At 40.7% G+C, this 15,936-nt stretch overlaps 1 protein-coding gene, 1 long non-coding RNA gene and 1 pseudogene across 4 annotated transcripts in view; 2 read left to right on the top strand and 1 right to left on the bottom strand.

Moving 5' to 3' along the window:
• TANGO6 (transport and golgi organization 6 homolog) overlaps positions 1–15,936 on the bottom strand; it is a 260,400-nt gene that overhangs the window by 78,447 nt on the left and 166,017 nt on the right. The window lies entirely within an intron of this gene.
• LOC126944103 (uncharacterized) overlaps positions 1–15,936 on the top strand; it is a 100,164-nt gene that overhangs the window by 57,809 nt on the left and 26,419 nt on the right. The window lies entirely within an intron of this gene.
• Positions 1,197–1,296, top strand: LOC126945190 (uncharacterized; annotated as a pseudogene).

Here is a 15,936-nt window from a genome sequence, read left to right as displayed (position 1 = left end):
GACAAAGCCTTCTTACATATGATGACAAAAGCAAAAGTGACAAAAGAAAAAAATGCATACGTTGGACTTCATCAAAATTAAAAACCTTTGTGCTTCAAATGTCACCATCAAGAAAGTGAAAAGAATTTTGATAGTGAAGGAGGCTGTGTTGGGGGAGGGAGCATATGGAAACTCTCTTGACTTTCTGCTCAATTTTTATGTGAACCTAAAACTGCTCTTAAAAACGTCTACTTTTTCTGAAAGAAAAAGTCTATTCTTCTTTTTTTAAAAAGTGAAAAGACAACCCACAAAATGGAAGAAAATATCTGCAAATCACATAAGTGTAAGGGACTTGTCTCTTGAATTTATAAAGAACTCTTACAACACAAAAAGGAAAGACAACTCAATTAAAAAATGATCTGAATAAACATTTCTCCAAAGAAGATATATGAATGTCCAAGAAGCACAGGAAAAGGTGCTCAACATCATTAATCACTGGGGAAGTACAAATCAAAACCATAAGGAGATATCATTTCATATTCACTGGGAGAGCCGCAATCAAAAGGGCAGACAATAACAAGCCCTGGTGAGAAGAAACTGGAACCCTTCTACACTGCTGGTGAAAATGTAAAATGAAAAACTTTGGAAAACAGTTTGGCAGTTCCTCAAAAAGTTAAACATAGAGTTACCATATGACTTGAGAGAACTGAAAACACTTTTCCACATAAAAACTTGTACACAAATGTACATAGCAGTTTTATTCATAATAGACAAAAATTCACATATCCATCAACTGATGAATGGATTAAAAATGTGGCATATCCAGGCCGGGCATGGTGGGTCACACCTGTAATCCCTGCACTTTGGGAGGCCGAGGCAGACGGATCATGAGGTCAGGAGTTCAAGATCATACTGGCTAACACAGTGAAATCCGCCTCTACTAAAAATGCAAAAAATTAACAGGGTGTGGTGGCACATGCCTGTAGTCCCAGCTACTCAGGCTGATGCAGGAGAATTGCTTGAACCCAGTTGGCGGAGGTTGCAGTGAGCCGATATCGTGCCACTGCACCCCAACCTGGGTGACAGAGCAAAACTCAGTCTCAAAAAAAAAAAAGAAAAAAAGTGTCATATAAATACAATGGAATATTATTCAGCAATAAAAAGAAATGAATTACCAATACATGCTACAACATAGATGAACTTTGAAAACACTGCGCTTGCCTCAGCAGCAAATATACCAACACTGGAATGATACAGAGATTAGCATGGCTCCTGTGCAAGGTTGACAGGCAAATTCGTGAAATGTTCCATGTTTAAAATAAAAGAAAAAGAAAACATTATGCTAAGTGAAAGAAGCCCACATGGTGTATTTCGTTTATATGAAATATCCATAAGTAAACCCTTAGAGCAGCAAGTACAGTAGTGATTGCTCGACTGGGAATGGATACAAGGTTGCTTTTGGGGTGATGCAAATGTCCTAAATTGATTGTAATGGTGATTGCACAAGTCTGTGAGCATACAACAACAACAACAACATTGAGCTGTACATTGTAAATGGCTGAATTACATGGTATATAAATTCTATTTCAATAAGTGTGTTTTTGGTTTTTTTTTTTTTTTTTTTTTTTTGTGAGACAGAGTCTTGCTCTGTTACCCAGGTTGGAGTGCAGTGGTGCAATCTCAGCTCACTACAATCTCCGCCTTCCAGGTTCAAGGGATTCTCCTGCCTCAGCCTCCGGAGTAGCTGGGATTACAGGCATGTGCCACCATGCCCGGCTAATTTTTGTTTTCTTTTTTTTAGTGGAGATGTAGTTTCACCATGTTGGTCAGGCTGGTCTCGAACTCCTGACCTCAGGTGATCCACTTGCCTTGGCGTCCCAAAGTGTTGGGATTACAGGCGTGAGCCACCGCACCCAGCCAGAAGTCTGTTTTTTTAAAAATGAAATTTTGCGAATGGAAGGACTGGAGAATCTATTTTTCAGTGAAGCTGGAAAAACAGAAGCAACATATAAAAATATTCACATACTAGAAAAGAAGCAGTCTATGTGTGTAAGCACAATCTAATATGAAACACATCCCTGCCTCCCAAAAACTCAGAGACCAAAGGCTTGGGACTAATCTCACAGACAATTCACAATCATCGCTGCCCTCAAACAGAGGAGGCAGGAGATCTGGATTCTTTGGTAATCCGCCCACTATAGGAACCGAGTCCTGCCTCCACCACCAGCCAAGCAGAACCCAGGGCTTTCCCACTGCTTTCTGACTGGCATCGCTTCTGCCAGCTCTTCCTTTCCTTATTTGTCAGTAAACGATGGTGACAATATAATTTCAGTCTTTACTGCTTCAGAGCCGGCCATTTAATGAGTAACATTTGTAAAAGCCTTCTAAATTTTCGTTGTTTCTGTTTTTGAAAAAATATTAGTATTATTTAAAAGTTTCTTAACCAAGGCAAGAAAAACACTCCAGATTCAGACTCTTGGAGCTCCTTATATCAAAGGCATTCAAATCAGAGCAGCTCCACCTTGAACAGGGGCTGGGTAAAATGAGGATTCAACTTGCTACCTTTTTTTTGGGGGGGACAAAGTTTCATTGTTGTTGCCCAGGCTGGAGTACAATGGAACGGTCTCGGCTAACTGCAACCTCTGCTTCCCGGGTTCAAGTGATTCTCCTGCCTCAGCCTCCTGAGTCGCTGAGATTACAGGTGCCTGGCTAATTTTTGGTATTTTTAGTAGAGATGGGGGTTTTACCATGTTGGCCATGCTGGTCTGAAACTCCTGACTTCAGGTGATACACCTGCCTTGGCCTCCTGGGATTGGCCTCCTGGGATTACAGGTGTGAGCCACCGTGCCTGGCCGCTACCTTTTATTCAATTTCGATTTTGGATTCTCTGTCCTTTTTTTTTTTTTTTTGAGACGGAGTCTCGCTCTGTCGCCCAAGCTGGAGTGCAGTGGCTGGATCTCAGCTCACTGCAAGCTCTGCCTCCCGGGTTTACACCATTCTCCTGCCTCCTGCCTCAGCCTCCCGAGTCGCTGGGACTACATTAGCTGGGACTACGGGTGCCCACCACCTCGCCCGGCTAGTTTTTTGTATTTTTTAGTAGAGACAGGGTTTCACCGTGTTAGCCAGGATGGTCTTGATCTCCTGACCTCGTGATCCACCCGTCTCGGCCTCCCAAAGTGCTGGGATTACAGGCTTGAGCCACCGTGCCCGGCCTGGATTCTCTGTCCTTTATTTTGAGTAGATGGGAAAGTGGCCATGAGACCTCTGGCTTAGGAGCCTGACTGCAGCCTCCCATTGTCTGGGTGCCCCAGATGGGAGCACACCTGGCCAGTCACTTCCTTAGTAGCCCACCCTGTCACCCCTTCTCTGTAGTTTTGCTTTGGATAGTTGGGCAGTTGTTTAAAGCAAGATACTTGGTTGTGAGTGGTCCCCCACTGTGTTGATCCTGGGATGCCAGAGTCATGTTATATTGTGGCCCCCAACTGTGTTAGGTCTCATGCCTTTGGGGTTCACTGTTGGACACTCCTGAGGTGTTCTGGGGTTTTCAGCATTTAGTATGTTTGTCATCCATGCCAGATGCTCTGCAGTGTTCAGAATTGGCATTCCCTCTAGAATTGTGGGTTAGAGTCTCACCCTAGGGGAATCCTGGTCTTACTTTTTCTTGTTTTCTATTCTAAAGTTATTGTTTTCTGTAACAGCATTTTCTTGTCTTATTGTCACTTCATTTAATGATTTGATGCAGGAGGTGAGAATTTGCAGGGGTAGATAACTGGATAGAAAGATAGATTGAAAAAGTTCTATGTCTAGTAAAGATCCTTGTTGGACATGGGGACAACAGTCCTGAAGGACTTGCTGTTAAGGTGCCCTTTAAGCAACTACAGCAAATTCAAATTAGCAAACAAAGTTTAGCCATTTGGACAAGTCCCGATTTTGTCAGAGAAATAATTTGGGGCTGGGCACGGTGGCTCTTGCCTGTAATCCTAGCACTCTGGGAGACTGAGGCAGGCAGATCATGAGGTCAGGAGTTTGAGACCAGCCTGACCAACACGGTGAAGCCCCATCTCTACTAAAAATACAAAAATTAGCCGGGCGTGGTGGCAAGTGTCTATAATCCCAGCTAATCAGGAGGCTGAGGCAGGAGAATTGCTGGAACCTGGGAGGCGGAGGTTGCAGTGAGCCAAGATCGCACCATTGCACTCCAACCTGCGTGACAGAGTGAGACTCCATCTCAAAAAAAAAAAAAAAGAAATAATTTGGATCTAGCTGTCTTTTACGAAACAGTGAGTTTGTATTACTATCTCATGACTAGAGCTTCAAGATAAAAGCTATTGGATCTTTGTGTGTGTGCATATATACATGTGTGTTTATGTGTATTCACATTATGTTATATATTGTCTACAGGGTAACAAATTGACTTATAAATAAAAGAGCACTCATAAATTAAGTAAGTCCAAGCATTTTTCAAGTTCTTTTAATTTAAACTCATTAAAATTTAGGATTACTAAAAATTCATATATAATTCTGTATGTAAAATGTGCCAAAGAAGATATAGTGTTATTGAAAAAAATTTTTTTTTGCCAATTCAGATGTTATTTAAAGTGGGGTTTAACATGTGGATTTAGGAAGAAAATAGAAACAAGGTAGAAAGAAAAAAAAACAGTAAGTAGGGGAGAGAGATGAGTAGAAAGTTATGGATATGAAGATGTATTTTTGGTAAGGAAGGCTATAAACAAAAGAAATTTTATGTGAGAAAGGATCTTGTGGCCGGGCACGGTGGCTCAAGCCTGTAATCCCAGCACTTTGGGAGGCCGAGACGGGTGGATCACGAGGTCAGGAGATCGAGACCATCCTGGCTAACACGGTGAAACCCTGTCTCTACTAAAAAATACAAAAAACTAGCCGGGTGAGGTGGCGGGCGTCTGTAGTCCCAGCTACTCAGGAGGCTGAGGCAGGAGAATGGCGTGAACCCGGGAGGCGGAGCTTGCAGTGAGCTGAGATCCAGCCACAGCACTCCAGCCTGGGTGACAGAGCGAGACTCCGTCTCAAAAAAAAAAAAAAAAAAAAAAAAAAAAGAAAGGATCTTGTATGGTAAATTCTTGTTCTAAAGTAGAATGACTGATTATTTAGGAAAGAAGAAAGTATACCACAAGTCAAAAGGTCCAAGCATGTCATAGATGGTCTACGTAAGTCGTGATAAAGTTCATAAAAGATAACTTATTAAACTTTTTTTTTTTTTTTTTTTTTGGAGACAGAGTCTCGCTGTGTTGCCCAGACTGGAGTGCAGTGGCGTGATCTCCGCTCACTGCAAGCACCGCCTCCCGGGTTCACACCATTCTCCTGTCTCAGCCTCCCGAGTAGCTGGAACTACAGGCGCACATCACCACACCAGGCTAATTTTTGTATTTTTAGTAGAGACGGGGTTTCACCACATTGACCAGGTTGGTCTCAAACTCCCGACCTTGTGATCCACCCGCCTATGCCTCCCAAAGTGCTGGGATTACAGGCATGAGCCACCACGCCCGGCCTAAACTTTTTAATATAATTAAAGAAACCACAATGAAAGAAAATGTATTTATAATAGTCTATCTAAATTTTGGTCCCCTATATTAAAACATGTTTTTTAAAGTATTGGTTTGCTTTCAGTAAGACTGAAAGAAATACTGACTTTTAATTCTAAAATCTGTTTTCTTTTTTTTTTGAGACAGAGTCTCGCTCTGTCGCCCAGGCTGGAGTGCAGTGGCATGATCTTGGCTCACTGCAAGCTCTGCCCCCCAGGTTCACGCCATTCTCCTGCCTCAGCCTCCTGAGTAGCTGGGACTACAGGCGCCCGCCACTGCGCCCGGCTAATTTTTTGTATTTTTAGTAGAGATGGGGTTTCACTGTGTTAGCCAGGATGGTCTCAATCTCCTGACCTTGTGATCCACCCACCTCAGCCTCCCAAAGTGCTAGAATTACAGTAAAATCTGTTTTCTTTTCCATTGAAAAGGTATGTTCTTCACAAGCTCAAAAATGGCTGCTCTAGACTCCTGGGGAAAACAATATGGTGCTTACCTTCTGCTGTAGCTCAGTAGCAAAGGCTTTGCTCTTTTGTGATGGTGGCCTGGATTAAACTCCTGGCTTAGGGAATGAGTTCCTTTTGATTTGACACTTGTGGGACTTTCGCCATTTATTTATTCTTTTTCCCTCTATGGACAGCTGCTGATTTCCTGACTTGAATTTTCTTTTCTCTGAGCTACCTTAGGCGTGATTCTAGATCTTATAAAAACTGCTTGCCATCTCTTTGGAGACACCTCGTACGTCCATGGTTAAATCATAACCTTCATTAAGGCTTTTTTGTTTTACTTGGAAGAATACCTTTGAGGGGGAAAAAAAGGGCTTAAAAGCCAGAGGTGTTGGCTGCTTGTCCTGGCTAAAGTCTAATGAAAAAAGATTTAGAAAGATTTTTTTTTTTTTTTTTGAGATGGAGTCTTGCTCTGTCACCCAGACTGGAGTGCAGTGGTGCCATCTCAACTCACTGCAACCTCTACCTCCCGGGTTCAAGCGATTCTGGTGCCTCAGCCTCCCGAGTAGCTGGGACTACAGGTGTGTGTCACCAGACCCAGCTAATTTTTGTATTTTTAGTAGAGAAAGGGTTTCACCATGTTGGCCAGACTGGTATCAAACCCCTGACCTCAGGTGATCTGCTTGCCTCAGCCTCCCAAAGTGCTGGGATTACAGGCGTGAGCCACCGCACCTGACCCAAAAGGACTTTTTAAAAAAGTGCTCTATTGTTAAAAGTCAGCTTAATTAAAAACAGATACCCAATGTATTAGTCCATTTTATACAGCCAAGACTGGGTAATTTATAAGGAAAAGAGGTTTGACTCACAACTCTGCACGGCTGGGGAGGCCCCAAGAAACTTACAATCATGGTGGAAGGGGAAGAGGCATGTCTTACATGGCAGCAGGCAAGACAGAGCAAGCAAGACCAGGGAAAACTGTCTTATAAAATCATCAGATCTTATGAGAACTCACTCACTATCCTGACAACAGCATGGGGGAAAACATCCCTATGATCCAGTCACCTCCTACCTGGTCCCTTCCTTGATACATGGGGATTATGGGGATTACAATTCAAGATGAGGTTTGGGTAGGGGCACAGAGCCAAACCATATCACCCAAGTTTTATATATATAAAAATTAAAGGGTTTTATGCCTTTTCTTCGATCTTATTTTTTTGGTTTGTTTTTCTTCTCAGTCAACTGAATTATTTCTCCAGTCTTTTTTCTTGCTACCCTTGATGCCCACATGAGAGGACCTATGGTAATTTCTGACAGCCTGGGACTCCTTGGGAGAAAAATAGAAGATGTCACAGATCCCGTTTTGGAAGAAAAAGCTGTTTTCCTCATGGAACTCCAAAAACTGTAAGTAGACAGGTCCCTCTCAAAATCTAACGCTCTGCTCTGCTTTGCATCATGTTACTTGATCTTTTTTTTACTTTTGGGGGTATCAGAAATTATTTTGCATTATGAGAGAACTTTTAGCCATGGTACAACAGCTAGGTAGGACATATACTTTTAGGAATAGCTGATGGCAGTTGCTTACAGTGAGCAGTTATTACTAAAGGCCAATACTTCTTTCTTCTCATATTTAAATGAAAAAAGCATGCTCTTGGGTACCTAAAAGGTATGAAATGGGGAATGGGCAGATTGGCTTTGGATTGGACACCAGCCTTGGGGGAACGTCTTTGCAGTGAAATGCAAGGTAAAAGCATTGCATTGTCTGTTCCCATGGTGTTCCTTTCTTTTTAGGAATCCAGAATCTAGTGTAAAAATGGGATCCTTGATTTTTGGAGATCTGTTTTGTTTTCTAGCTGTGCCTACTGATTTGGCCCTAGAAACTGCAGGCTTTAATGAGAAACTTAAAAACTGGCAAATGAGAAATCTTACAACTACTGGATCTTCTGTCTGTGTATTTATATGTGTTGTATGTATAATGTTTAATAAAAGAGCTCTAAATAATAGGCACAAAGAAAAATAAGACTTAAATACTTTGCTAGAAAAATAAAAACTTTAGTGCCTTTTAGTACGTATAACTAATAGTCTTTTAAAAATAAAGAAAGTTTAAAGATTACTGGTAAAATAAAATAAAAATGTCTTCAAAATTTGGACATTTGGTCTAAATCATGCAGGTCAGATATCAGGTTTGCTAAACGCTTTAAGGTCATAAACTGTTTCTATGACTTTTGGTAATTGTTCAACTTACCTGCGTTAGAGCCATTTAATTCAGGATAAGGCCTGGGAACATAGAGGGTGAGCCATTTCCCCCTAACTGTGCTGGCAAGAGTCAGACGTTATAGGCAGTTCTGTCCTGCATCCTAGGCTCTGCACCTGGTATGTAATTAAAATTTCTTACACTAAAGAAATTAAAATTACATGTTTTTGGTAAAAAGGCATGAGAATGTGTTTTTTTCCTTAAAAAAATAAAGTAATTTTGTCTAATTTAGGGGGTGTAAGAATCATTTTAAATTTAAAAAGATAGGATAAAACTAAAGGCTTAAACAAGTTGTAGAAGGTTTGTGAAAATTTAACCTTGTAAAGAACTGTGTGGAAGCAAGTTGACTAAAATTAAAAGAATATTGGTCAGGCTTGGTGGCTCATGCCTGTAATCCCAGCACTTTGGGAGGCAAAAGTGGGCAGATTACTTGAGGTCAGGATTTCAAGACCAGCCTGGCCACATGGTGAAGTCCCATCTCTACTAAAAATACAAAAAATTAGCCAGGTGTGGTGGCATGCACTTGTAATCCCAGCTACTCAGGAGGCTAAGGCAGGAGTATTGCCTGAACGTGGGAGGCAGAAGTTGCAGTGAGCTAAGATTGTGCCACTGCACTCCAGCCTGGGCAACAGAGTGAGAGCCTGTCTCAAAAAAAAAAAAAAAGAAAAAAACAAAAAAAGAGAGAGATTTTTGTTTACCTTTAAAATAAACTATAGGAAAAAAAGAGGAGAGAAAAGAGATTCAGTTGACCTCATGCTGTTTTTATTGGATCTTGTCTGGAAAGCTAAGTCTTCCCTTCATCAATGAGTAAAAGTTTTTGTCTTTTTGAAATCTTTGAGTTATTTTAGCTAAATAAACGACCTGTGATTCTATTTTATAATATCAAGTGTTTTAAACCTTTGACACTTGACAAGTTTCCAAACTCAAATTCTAAAGTTTTTTTCTGACTCAATTATTACTTTTAGATATTAGGTCCCCTAAAGTCTAAAAATGACATATTTGGTATATTAAAAGCATACAGGAAGCACTGTTAAATATACAATGGTATTTGACTTTCTTTGGGCTGTATTTGTATAAATGTGTTACTGGTATGTGTTCCAAAATTATGTGAAACTCCTATAATTCTGATTATGACTTAGTGTACATTATCAGTAATAATTATAATTGTTATGCTAAATTATTTTCTGCCACAGAGGTAACCACATTTCCTTGCTAATCGCATCTTCGGCTGTGGTTGCCCTAAGACTTTTTGTCATCCACAGATAAGTGTCTTGTTTTGATCCTCTACAAAAGATGGTTTGTAATCAGGTATAGGACTCTGACAAGCACTCTTCAATATACATCTCTGATAGCTTTGGAAAGTGTGCCACTAAAACAGAGAAAAAAACTTTCAAGACTCTCTTGGAAAGCTAATGTGTTTATAGATATCAAGCAAAACAGGAATTAATTGCATTGATTGAAATAATAAAATACTAAAATAATCTTTTTATGATTTTTTGCTTAAAACACTGCTGATTCTTTCTGTTTGGTTTTTCAGACTCAAAAAAACTTTTGAGCTATTTACAGCTTTCAACAATTGAGTAAAGTATACCCCTATAAGGAGTATAAAACAAAGTTTTTGTCCAAAAACAAAATATGGAGCATGTTTCTTTTTCTCTATCTGATTTCTCCAGAATTTGGAAACTATTTGTGAGTATTGTTAATTTATGGCAATGCCATTATTTGCATAAATGTAATAAGAACCTGTTTTCTTTTGTAATAGGACACAACTAGAGACACTGGTTATTTTACCAAGGTTTTGACTGGAACGGCATGCTTTCAAATATAAAGACTGTTTTAAGGGACCAAAGTTGACTCATAGAGCCAATAAAAGCCCCTTAGGAAAACTGGCCTCATATCTTATCTACACAGTCCCTGTACAGAGTTCCTGAACTGCAGTAAGTAAAAAATGTTGCTTTCTGACAGGCCCAGGAGATACAGGTTATCTTGAGATCTCAAGAAAAGAGGAATTCACCCAACTCATACAAGTATTTGCAGGCACAGATGAATTCGTGGCTGGATTCAAGGCTCATACAAGTCTGAGAAGCCTGGGCATGGTAGCTCATGCCTGTAATCCTAGCATATTGGGAGGCCGAGGTGGGAGGATCACCTGAGCTCAAGAGTTCAAGATCAGTCTGGGCAACATGGCAAAACACTGTCTTTACTAAAAAATACAAAAATTAGCCAGCTGTGGTGGTGCACACCTGTAGTCCCAGCTACTAAGAGGCTGAGGTGGGAGAAGGGCCTGAACCTGGGATGTTGCGGCTGCAGTGAGCCAAGATTGTGCCACTGCACTCCAGCGTAGGTGACAGAGTGAGACTTGTCTCAGTTAATCAATAAAGTCTGGGATTTCTATGGAACAATGTTTCATCAAAGACAATTTAAAAAGGAGTTTCTACGGCAAATAATTATTCTTGCAGCACTTTATATACATGATCAGGCCAAGTTTAATAAGACAAAAACTTATTTTGCAAACAAACTGGTTCTACCATGATTTGTCTTTAGTAAAAATGAGAGACTGGAGAGAGAAAAATTATGATTCAAAAACTATGGTATACCTGTTATTAGGTTCTAATCACATCCATTGTTTTTGAATTTTTCCTGCAATATAGACGGATCCTGCTTACTCCTGTGAACCAACCAGTGATCTCTGGCGGCTGCTCAGAAGAAACAATAGGGATGGGTAATGTGAAAATCTGGATGAGTATTCTAGTTCTGGGCATGACCTCACATCAGCTTGGTTACAATTGCTCAGTTCATGAAAAGCCTTCTTATTTAGTTTACTTGAGATAATTTCACTTATTTTGCTTTACTGCTGTGGAATATATTGTCATTGTACTCTTTGTGTAGGAATGCAGGATAAGCCTACTCAACATTTTCTTAAATTGAACACTTATGAATCTTCCAGATTATACCTTCTGTTGAGACTCAGTTATGAATGGCCCTCACCATACCAACACCTTCTCATTGAGCTCCTCTCTACCTTGAATACAAGAGACCCTAGTAATTAGGTAAGAATATCATTGCCCCCATTCAGCCTGAAGAAGTTACAGAAGATGGATCTTCATCCCTTTACAACTCTTAGGATTAAGGGTGCCCTTGTAAAAGGGAGGGAGGAAATATGTCAGAGGTGTTCTAACCAGAGTGACTCCATCTTGAATAGGTGCTACATAAGACGAGCACGAGACCTGCTGGGCTGCATTCGCAGGAGGTTAGGCATTCTTAGTTACAGGATGAGATAAGAGGTCAGCGGGACTGGTTTCACAAGATACAGGTCACAAAGACCCCACTGATAAAATGAGATGTGGTAAAGAAGCCGGCTAAAACCCACCAAAAACAAAAAGGTAACAAAAGTGACCCTCTGGTCATCCTCACTGCTCATTATACACTGATTATAATGCATTAGCATGCTAAAAGAAACTCCCACCAGTATTATGACAGTCTATAAATGCCATAGCAATGTCCAGACATTACCCTATGTGGTCTGAAAAGGAAAGGAATCCTCAGTTCCAGAACTCCCCAATCCTTTGCTGGAAAACTCATGAATAATCCATCCCTGTTTAGCATACAATCAAGAAATAACCATAAGTATACTCAGTCAAGTCGTCCGTGCTGCTGCTCTGCCTATGGAGTAGCCATCCTTTTATTCCTTTACTTTTCTTAATAAATTTACTCTCACTTTATTCTGTTGGCTCACTCTTGAATTCCTTCCTGAGTGAGGCCAAGAATCCTCATGGCCGCCATGAACCCTAATTTTGGGATTCACCCTGTGACACTTAAACACAGTGGGCCATTTGGTCCAATATTCCATAGTTTCCATGTATAGCTGCATCAAATGACATTTGACAGACATTAACCCACAGATGTTAAGATCTTAGGCCAGAAGTTAAAAACCTCTGTGCTCCAACCTTTTTGTTTTGCTCAATCCAAACCTCTTCTGTTCTTTATTTCATTTCCTCTATGGACCAGGTTGAAGTAGAGATGAAGAACTGGAGTCTTTTTCTGTGTGTCTTTGAATTTTAATCTTCTTTCCAGGCTCCAGGATCTCAATTAGAGTGTTTAAATCCCCCCTGTAGTCTAACTAGTTGAAGTTTGCTCTTCCTTTCTTCAGGACTGTACTCTGTGTCTTTCAGTTTGATATTAACATCAAACTTTCAGTTTGATATTAAATATTTTGGGGAGAAAAAAGGTAAAAGCATAAAATGGTCAAAGGATGTAATACATAATTGACCTCCTGAAATCAGTTACTGAAAAAAGGGATCCAGATAAACTACTTTTCCTCCTGTCTTGGATACCATTTATTTGGGTACTAAAGTGTATGGATCTCTAGGGATGACACCCTGGAGAGCCACATGCCCTCAGCAGAAACATCTTTTTGATCCAGGCAACGAGGAAACAGGGGACAAAATATAGATCTGACTCTGTTCATGTGCCCTTTATTTGTGCTCGCTAACATCTACTCTTTTTTCATGCATTTCAGGGCCTAGAACTCAACCTCACTACTGTTAAGAAATATAATAGAAGAATCACTGGTTTCTTGTAACATTTCATGAATACAATTTATTACCACGTGTGAGCCAGAGTCAACACAGTTTACAATTTCTGTCAAGGTCCAAAGGAAATTAGATTGACACAGCAGATCCTAACAGGCAGGATTTCCTCTCCAAAAGCCATTTAAAGAATTAAATAATTTAAATGCAATTAATTTTTGATGAAATTCATCATTAAAAAATTCATAGGTAAATTGTGATCTATTAACAACAGTTACTTTTCAGCCTCGAATTTCCCCTTCAGCTCTGGGGAAATCATTTCTGTTCTGACTTCAGTTTCCCTCCTCCACATGGCCCTTTATGAACAGAGGAGGGATCTTAGTTAATATAATGTATGCAGCTACAGTGCAGCACAGATATAAAATGCTGTGGAATAAAACACTACTGTGTGCATTTGTAAGCCTCTTTATCTGCAAAATACTTCTATGTCTATTATCTTGTTTGAGCCTCACAAGAATCTGAGATAGGTAGAATAAAATATTATTAACCCTGTATCACAAATAAGAAAGTAAAATTTAGCCAGGCGCGGTGGCTCAAGCCTGTAATCCCAGCACTTTGGGAGGCCGAGACGGGCGGATCACGAGGTCAGGAGATCGAGACCATCCTGGCTAACACGGTGAAACCCCGTCTCTACTAAAAAATACAAAAAACTAGCCGGGCGAAGTGGCGGGCGCCTGTAGTCCCAGCTACTTGGGAGGCTGAGGCAGGAGAATGGCATAAACCCGGGAGGCAGAGCTTGCAGTGAGCTGAGATCCGGCCACTGCACTCCAGCCTGGGTGACAGAGCATGACTCCGTCTAAAAAAAAAAAAAAAAAAAAAAAAAAAAGAAAGTAAAATTTAAAAGGGGCTCATCCCTTTTAAGTCCTAAAACAAAGGACTTAAATGCAGCCAACGGATTGCCCCACATCTCTGACATTTCAAGGTCCTTGCACTTTTCATCTCTTTGTTTAACTTCGTAAGGCATGGGTAGAAGAGAAGCCAGTGACTTAATCTTAAAATGGTGCATAAATAACAGGGTACAGGCCGGGCGCGGTGGCTCAAGCCTGTAATCCCAGCACTTTGGGAGGCCGAGACAGGCGGATCACGAGGTCAGGAGATCAAGACCATCCTGGCTAACACGGTGAAACCCCGTCTCTACTAAAAAATACAAAAAACTAGCCGGGCGAGGTGGTGGGCAACTGTAGTCCCAGCTACTCGGGAGGCTGAGGCAGGAGAATGGCGTAAACTCGGGAGGCAGAGCTTGCAGTGAGCTGAGATCCGGCCACTGCACTCCAGCCTGGGCCACAAAGCGAGACTCCGTCAAAAAAAAAAAAAAAAAAAAAAAAATTAACAGGGTACAATGAAAATAAGTTCTAGTCCATGGGCAAACACCAGAATTGGCACTGAGTAGTCTTGAAGGGCTGGAATCCTATTCATTCTAGCCTGGAGAGGAGAAAAAATTCCCCTCTTCCTTCCCACTTTCAAAAGTGGAAAGAACGGAACACTTCGGATTTCCTAACCATAAAGGATGACTGAGAATGGCCTTGTGAAAGCTGTTAAAGCCCTATATGGATGCACATATTAGAGCACTGCAGAGTGTTGGAGCCAAAGCCATCTTCTGGTCTTGATGGGGCTTGCCAGGCACACAGGTCACAATAGTCACTGGGCAAGAATGCTGGGTAGTCCCTGGATAGATTTCCCCCAACTGGTGTCTACATGTCAGGACCCATTTTTCTCCCTAAGGCTAATTGTTGATCTGCTGCTTTTGTTTTTTCATTCATTTCTTCTTTAAGGTAATGTAACCCAGAGGTGACCCTGAAGTAGGAGTGGGTTAGCAAAGATTTCAGGGGCTCTTAAGCTTTCCCTATCCGGTCACACACAGACCACACAAGTAGGAATGATTTAGATGCAAATTATATGTAAATAGACTTTGACAGGCTTAGATTGGGACCATGAGAAGATCCCTGTGGGACAAGTTATTAAACAAAAAGAAACTTGATAGTGCAACTATTGTTGGTGTAAGTAACCTACCAAGAATGTTTTAAAGAGACAGAGAGATCTTCTTATCTTCAAATACTTCTTCTATTAGCAAATTGTATTGCCTCGGATTCTATTTAATCATTCAAACTTTATTCCTTTGGATTAAATACTCTCCTTATTGAAAATACAAAATACAAATACAAAATAAGCTGGGTATGGTGGCTTATTCCTGTTTTGGGAGGCTGAGGTGGGAGAACTGCTTGAGCCCAGGAGTTTGAGATTAGCGTGGGCAACATGGTGAAACCCCATCTCTACAAAAAACAATTTTTTTTTTTTTAAATTAACTGGACATAGTGGTGTGTGCCTATGGTCCCGGCTACTTGGGAGGCTCTAGTGGGAGGATTGTTTGAGCCCAGGAGGTAGAGGCTACAGTGAGCCATGATAGTGCCACTGCACTCCAGCCTGGGTAACAGAGGAAGAACCAGTCTTTTGGGGAAAAAAAAAAAATCCCAGGAATGGCTACACAATAGGAGGCTACCATCATCTCTTAGCAAATATTAGTATATCTACTACCTGCTTCTTATAGGCTGGGAAAGAATAAGAGAAAGACTTGAAGGTAGGGCAATGTCTGAAATTTGTTTACTTTCTAGAGATGGTCAAACCTGGGTAAGGACCTGTAGAGGGAAGTTTTAAACGGGAGAGGAGAAGAAAAAAAGAGGTGAGGGGAACTGAAAAAGACACAGAGGCCTACTTTGCACTTCAACTTGCAAAAGGATGTTTTCTTTCTGTTTCTTCAGAAATCAGAGCGATGTGCAAATAAAAACCATAACTAAATATCTTTCAGAGTAAAACAATGTACAGGAAATGCTTTGTATTAGTGGATTTTTGGCAACTCAACAAACTAAAACAACATAGAAACATAGACAGTTTGAAACAGGAGATGCCAGAACTTCTATAGTTATGTATTAACTAGATTACTCATTCCATCTGAACAGCTCATTGAACTCCAAGATTGGCTTAATCAGTGCATAAGCTTTCAGTTTACACAAAGTTACCCTATGAGGAAAATCTATAATAATTGACTTTACCCTAGTGTGTTACTGACAAGACAAACAGATTGGTTCTCCTGAAAAGTGTGCTCCAGACAGTAAGTGCCT

Source organism: Macaca thibetana, chromosome 20 (genome assembly GCF_024542745.1).
Source record: "Macaca thibetana thibetana isolate TM-01 chromosome 20, ASM2454274v1, whole genome shotgun sequence".
Lineage (NCBI taxonomy): Eukaryota > Metazoa > Chordata > Mammalia > Primates > Cercopithecidae > Macaca > Macaca thibetana.
Note: the sequence above shows the minus strand (reverse complement) of the source record. Positions and strands in the feature narration are given on the sequence as shown.